Source organism: Rhynchophorus ferrugineus, unplaced genomic scaffold (assembly GCF_030347505.1).
Source record: "Rhynchophorus ferrugineus isolate W39M unplaced genomic scaffold, kcgeb_rfMv2 rfM10, whole genome shotgun sequence".
NCBI lineage: Eukaryota > Metazoa > Arthropoda > Insecta > Coleoptera > Curculionidae > Rhynchophorus > Rhynchophorus ferrugineus.
The window spans coordinates 22,943,935-22,951,754 of record NW_027472589.1 but is presented as its reverse complement, the minus strand read 5'-3'; the positions used below and the strand labels follow the sequence as shown (position 1 = coordinate 22,951,754).

General features: G+C 31.3%; 1 long non-coding RNA gene across 1 annotated transcript; it reads right to left on the bottom strand.

Moving 5' to 3' along the window:
• Positions 1-4,563: 4,563 nt before the first annotated feature.
• On the bottom strand, positions 4,564-7,004 carry LOC143203518 (uncharacterized). The gene is made up of 2 exons (XR_013007356.1): positions 5,220-7,004; positions 4,564-5,160 (listed from the first exon to the last, which is right to left on the bottom strand). It is a non-coding gene; the product is annotated as an uncharacterized LOC143203518 (long non-coding RNA).
• Between the last annotated feature and the right edge of the window lie 816 nt (positions 7,005-7,820).

Below are 7,820 nucleotides of genomic sequence, written 5' to 3'. Positions count from 1 at the left end.
CCTTTTGAGGTTATTATTCTTGAACCCCACATTAAATGTTTTGCATTATAATCTCCTCCTGCTATAAATCTATTACCTAGCGAACTGAAGAATTCTTGAAATTGTTCTGCCTTGTTGTTATGTTTGGGTGGGCAATAAATCGCAGAAATTGTTAATGGTCCATAGGCTTACTCTATGGTTATACTGGTGACTTGCAGGTAGTCTTTTCGGAATTTTTCTTTTTCGAAATGCTTTAGTATCATCTCGAATTATTATGGCCGTAGATTATGAGTTATAATAATTAAATAAATAGCGGAGAATTTTCAGAATAAATTGATCACTGAATAGATAAATGAATAGTGAAATGAATAATTAAATTAGTACATAAATGATTGGATAAGCGAATAGGTGAATAAATAAGTCAATGAATAGAATTAAAATAAAAGAAAACTAGATTAATCTGTGAAAAATTCACAGTTGTGAAGAACTCGGGTTGTGCCGCATAGAACACTGTATAATCGGCACGATTGAAAAACGTAGTTACTGTGACGGTCGCGGCTGCATAAATGAACTCTCATAGAGCTCGAAAGGCCCTTGGGGAAGTTAAGTTATTACATTTGACAAATGCAGTTCGAGGAGGGGCCAAACTTGTTCCCAATTATGGCAATTGTTGTTGGTGATGGGTGTCTGCAAGGGTGGCAGATCCCAATCGAGCAGAGGTGATAATCTCGTTCTTTTAGTTTCTTTACCGTTATCTTAATTTTCCCAGAAACATAAACGCACCATTAAAAAATATCAAATTACTCTTGAAATATTTTCGATGTTTTACCGTTAACGTAAATTTTTTTACGGTTGATTCTCGAACCACAAGTGTTTCTTTTTATTCGTTTTTTATTGATAAATTTAAAAAATTATATTAGAAAATAACTCACTTTTATAATTATTACAATTGAGTTAAGCGTATATGTCTTGTGACGTCTCTGAACTCCGCGTGGCCAAATTTACTGAGAAAATAATAAACCAAAACCTATTTTATGTATACAGTTTATTTGATCAACTGTGATGCCGATGGATGATTCATTTTCAACTTTCATTTCATTTAATTTTTTATATAGGTTTCGTAATATTGACCTAATTTTAGATATTCGATAAAAACTTTACGGGAAAACATCCGACATTGGATATTGTTATTTATTTTATTTATTAATTTGTTCCTATTTACAGATTTTCTAATATAATATGTAACGATTAGCAATAATACGAACTACATAGTAAAATACCTGATACTAAACTTTCTTTTTAATTTATTTATTGATTTGTTATTTCTGTTATGTAGACTGACAATTTTATAATTTTCTAATAGGAACTTTAGAAGAAAAATCACTATCAATGAAAACTTCATACCTTCATTAATTAGTTTGTTTGTGTTATATGATTTGTTAATCAAAATTAGAAAAATCCTAAAATAAAGTAAAGGAAAACAAAAATGAGTTATTCGTTCTTAAGAATTATAACATGGAACGTAAAGGTGATAAATCAGGGAGTCCGGGAAGTAGAACTATTTCTGAGAGCAAATATCATAGATATAACTCGTATATCGGAGACTCATAATTCTAAAACAAATTATATTAAAATACTATGTAATTGTGCATACTGGACTGTACACCTCAATTACAATAATAAAACAAAATATGAAGCATTTCTAACAAGACGAGATGAAATAAAAGAAAAAGAAGAAATACAAGCTACGATAGTTAGCATTGAAAAGAGCGGCGCTGGAATAAACATAGGAGCTATAGACCATCCACCAAGATACAGAATAACATAACAACAATACAGAGGTTTATTTTTCAAATTAGGCGCAATGTTTAGTATTGGAGGGGACTTTAATGTTAAACGGAGAGTCTGGGGTTTGCGATTAATAACCCCTCGAAAAGGAAACGAATTACTCGAAGCAATAAATATTATAAATTGTAACTATCATTAAGGGTATGAACCAACTTACCGGCCTTCTGACAGTAATACAATATCAGACCTGGACTTTAACGTTTCGAAAGGCATCTCATCAAATCAAAGATGTTTATAAAAGATTCTTCATATTTCATTTTTTTTATTATAGGAGACGAAAAATATATAAAAATATCTTAATTCAACAGAAATTTTAGGTTCTATGATATTATGTTAACTTGTGAATTCAAGATAATTTATTCTATTTGCAGTATATTTTTCAATAACTGGCAACGTTGCAAACTCAAATCATTTCGCGTATGCGCGGATTCTCCAGAACTAGACCCTTGTTTTGAATAGAGCCTTCGATAAATTGTGGCATCATATTCTAATATCTAAAATCATTAAAGCTTGGAATTCCTAATGATATTGTGCAGGGTTGTTTTTAAACCCAGGGCGTAAAATAAAATTATATTTTATAAAACAATATAAAATTATCAAACATCTTAAATATATAAAAATAGAGATCAAAACAACTGATATAACAACTACATACTCAATAAATGGCAAACTAAATAATGCAAATAAGCGTGCAAGATCTTGATGTTCGAGGTGGTCGGGTGATAATTCTGCAAACATAATTAAACGTACCTGTGCAACCAATTTTCACTGACAAAGTTGAAATTAAAATATAATTGACATATTACGTGGATAGATGCTTCTATTATCAGGAAATTAATATGTAACGATATTGGTAGTCAAAATACTGGCAGGTATAGCAGTATCGATAATAATGGCATGTTAAGTGAATATATCGATAATTACTGGTAATCGACCATCGATAATCTCAAATCAAGACGAAAACAATGGTAGGCAGTAGATGAGAGATTAACCAGAATGGTTAGCAATAATCGTAATCCATAATACTCAATAATTGGCGGACAATCATTATAAAATCAGAGAATCATTAAACAGATAACAACAGTAACTGATAGCAATGATAAACTGTGCTAGGAAATAATGGACGCAACTGGCCATTAGCTATATACATCATATGTAAATGTGTCAATTCCATTGTTCTAACTCCGACTATGACGAACGTGCAATGCATATAGGGGCAAAAGCCAGAGGCAAACACGTTAGATACGCAGTCACCAAGAGCCGATAGGAGCCATCTTTTATAGCGTTTATGATAGTGGCATAGATAGACACATAATGGATGTATATAGCCAACAAACAACATATAATGGATAATAACCATAATAGCGATAATTGATATGATAATGACAAACTGTGCTTGATTGAAGTATGATATGTGCACACGCTACGAACGGAAAAAAAGCCCGCGACGTGCCATCTTATGTTCTAACACTAACAATAATGACGTGCAACAGATCAAAGGAAGTAACGCGCGAGACCTACTGCCACTATGGTTAATAGGCCTCTCTAGGATTAAGATAAATTCGCAAAATAAATAAATAAATGAACAGTACTGTTACTAGTGCAGTCACTTCTCCAGCTCCAAATATGATGGACGTGCAACGCGTACAAAGGAGAAAGCTAAAACCACACTCTAGATACGCTGCCACCAAAAGTCAGCAAAAGCCACTTTCGGTGGCTTTTATGTATGGTTCAAGTCATCCATAGATCATAAATTGAACAATTGAATAATTTGTCTGGAAAAAGATACGTTATTTTATAATGTTCTGTTTTTTGAAATTTAGTTTTCAAATAATATATGATGACTTGTCAGACATTATAAAACTGACAGGACTCACAATTGTATTGTTTGATGGACCACAGATTGTATCAATGGTTGTTTTATTTTAACACATAGCTGCAGACAAAACAAGCTGAATATATATATATATATATATATATATATATATATATATATATATATATATATATATATATATATATATATATATATATATATATATATATAGCTATAGCAAGCAGATTGATCTCACTGGTTTAGAGCAATCATGTTAAAGTTTGATAATGCAGTAATACAAATAATTGTTATTTTCTCTTTAGCTCATCTGTAAAATCAGCATTGTCAGTGGAAAAAAAGGAACAGGCTTCTAGCCAAGAAGTCAGGGTCCCTTAGACGAGAACGATCAAAAGACAGCAGGATTAGAGAATCTCCGAAGCGCTGAATTCTTGTGAACTTCAGTTCCATAAAAGTATCGGTAGTAGATCTACCTAGCATCAAACTGCATTGGTAGAGAGAAACACGTTTTTTTGGGATTAGCATCCAAATGATCAGTTTCAGTTATTCAAACGGAGATACGTTTGTAGCTGGATATTATACATTAAGGATTATTAGGGCTATAGATGGGGATAATAATGATTTTTTCCATCTGGTTGGGAAATAGTTCGTGCTTCAATTGTTGTATAGTTTGAGCGATGACACTACATCTATGATGAGCTAAGATGTTAAGGGCATGAGAACATTAACGGTTTTTCAGTTTGAGAGAACTAAATGGTTTGTTTATAGTAGCTGTTCCACAAAACACAGATGTTTGTTTATATTACTTGTGAACAAGTTTAGCATTAATTTACCACCAGAGAGCGCGACTGATAATTTGAGTAGTGGGAAATTTAAAATATTTTATTAATAAAAAGGCAATATAAGCTTAAAAATACATTTTATTTAAATATATGTAAAATTTACATTTCAATTATATCAAAGGAAAATCTTTAGAATTTTCTATCTAAACAGATTTAACAAAAAACTTATACTTTTAAATATACAAAATTTAATAAGCTATATACAGAGTACAGTACAGTATATATGTTGAAGACTGTTGATTTTGAAATGTTTTTTAAAATCTTTTCTTTGCCAAATATGTATTGTAAGTATATAATTGTATATTACACATATAAGCTGTGTTATATTTAAATATTACAATAAAAAATCTTTTATTTTTGCCTTCTGCTATTCTGTTCACTTTTATCATCCATCAAGACTAACAACACCTAACTATTATTTTTCTAATTATTTCTCGTTCAGAATGCTCAAAACAGTTGATCTTTTTTAAAAAGATAGACATTTGGTGATTTAAAATATATCGAAATACTTAAAACTACAATTAAGAACACAGGTATAATAGTTTGTAGGTTAGATTTGTTTTGTTTACATTTAACTCTTTTCCAAACCACCCATGAGTTAGAGTTTCTAGGCGCGTTTTTTTTATGTAGTGGTTTTCCCCTGGACGCCTAATCCACCTAATTAACAATTGTATATCTGAAAAACGTATTTTATTTTCATTCGAGAACATCTTTACCTTTTTACGTTTAGTTCTTGTTTACTTCGATGGTATGTTTACTTGTCAAGTCATCTTGGTATCAGTGTATATTTTATTTCTTCTGCTACTATCTGTGTACACCATTCATTTACCATATCTACAAAACAGTTAGTATTCGTTCTCTCATTCGTTCTAACCTAAAATAGTTTGTGTACTGGCTGTTCTTAGACATTTTGTAAATTTGGTCTCGAATAGAGCCTATATCAATATGGTCAAGATTCATCACTCATTTTGTATGTAGACCGGTTTTCTTAGGTGAATCTAAAGTATTGTTCTTCATTTTGTAAGCGATGTTATTCACAATAATCACACTAATATTTAGCGCTACATCTCAAAAGCGCAACCCTCTAAAAACATTTTCAATAAAATTGTACGGAATTATATTATTTAATATCATCCTAATAATTATCTCTCTAATGGAAATTATAGTGCGATTTAAATTTTATGAAAATAATCAAAGCCCTAAAATAACGTTGGTCGGTTTTTAATCTATAATAATAATAACTAATAATTTGTATAATTTTGGGTACATCTGACAACCGGCAGTCCGTTTGTTGGACGTATGTAAAATTCCTTAATGCAATAGTGTTAAGAGGTTTTAACTCTTACCTATAAATTATTGTAGCTGTATAATTAACTGTAGTTTTCAGATATACTATAATGTAAGAATAAATTATATTTGATAACATTTTTGTTCAATTATTTTGTTTAAATTAGAATTTTCTTGTAGTTTTGTCAAAGCCAAGCTGCACTAAAACTTATAGTTGATGCGGCAACATTGCAATGTTTCGACGTCACAAATATCCACGACGCATTACTAAAAAAACTTTGAATAGACTGATCATAAAATAGATGGCAATACTCTATTACCGGGTTTTTGGATGACTTGGGAAATTGTAAGTATATATTAATATTTACATACATATTATCTATTATCTTTTATACTTTGAGTCTTCAAATCTTGTTATTACAATCAGGAATCAGAATAGCTTCATCAAATTGATGTATTGAACTGCCTCGACTATATTCACGTACCCGTTAACAGTTAATAATGTAAAGCGAGATAATAAAATGTATATGTCAGCATGCGTCACTTTCGGTTGGGATAAGATCTCCTTCGGATATTCTGAGAAATAGCAATACTAGAATGGCGTTTTCTCCCTCTCTCAGGATAACCGATGGAGGCCAGGAGAGAGGCTGCCCGGGTCATTCATTCTTTTCCGACCATTAGAGTAACTTAGTAACGCTAGTTTCCTCTAATAAACTCTTAATCGGTCCTACGGTTTTATTGTTTTAACCACGTGCCCTTCATCTTACCTCACATATATATGACTTCATTCAAGAACATTAAAACCGCACTTTTACTATACTACTATATTTTCGTTTTATGAATCATACAATATCATTATAACATGTTATTTAAGTTAGTTGTTTGCATATCCGGTTTTGACTCACTCCCTATTATATTTTGTTTATTGAGATTTACAGCTGAAATATTTCTTTTTAAAGAATTTCTCTTATAATTAATTAAAAAATATCTTAACCAATGGTGAATATATTGTTTTTGTTAGAATATACTCATTAACTTATTGAGGATCTTCCTGTTTTCCTTCATACCCCAACAAGAACTTGCACTGTTTCTATCTATGTTGTATTATAAAAGTCTTTCTCTTATGTTATTAGTAAAAAAACGCACGGTACATCGTTACTATTCGTTAGATACTTGGTGCATCGTGCTTTTCGATAGTGATTCAAGGTTATCAATCGTTGATAACGAGTTTTGTTTGTTTATTTTATTATATCATCCAAGCAAATCGTAAATCATTCCGAATATTTATATTGAATATAATTTTGGGTAGTTTATGTTTTTTAAATAGGTTTAAACGATGATGTAAAGTAAATAATTACAAATATTTTTGCATGGACTGTTATTAAGGTATGTTAGAACTTCATAACAGTTAATTTGTAAAGATGCGTCGCTCACAGCCACTAACTTTTAAAGCGACTTCAAAAAGTAGGAGGTTCTATGTTCGGCTGTATATGTATGTGAGCATCCGTCCTGTAACAGAACAATTAGCGATAACAACAATCTGAATTGGCCTTTGTAAATATTATGGTATTTATCGGAAAACAAAAGGATTTTACAGAATTATAGAATTCTTAACACAAAAAGAGAAATTACCCAAGTCCCGCCCTCCATCGAGGACCCAAGGATGGAGCTTTACCTATAAAAACCCCGATACAGATTTAGACGGTCTCTATTTCTCCGGGCTCCCTCGAGTAGCTATATTGTCAACTGTAAATTGTTAATCACTCGAATAAACCATAAATAATCCCGTTAGATTCTATTATTTTACCATGTGCTCATTCTAAATTCTCATATCAGAAAATCCAATGAACAAATATGTTGAAACCGCCCAATACGCGGATGACACAGCTTTCTTCACCAGTTTTCGTTCTGTAGATTCCACTCAGAGAAAACCTCAAATTCAATTAAAGGTCATACTCTAATGGTTAAATTTCTGGAGGTTGCAAATCAAGCCCCAAAAAACAAGGGCCATAATCTTTCACAATCAGAGA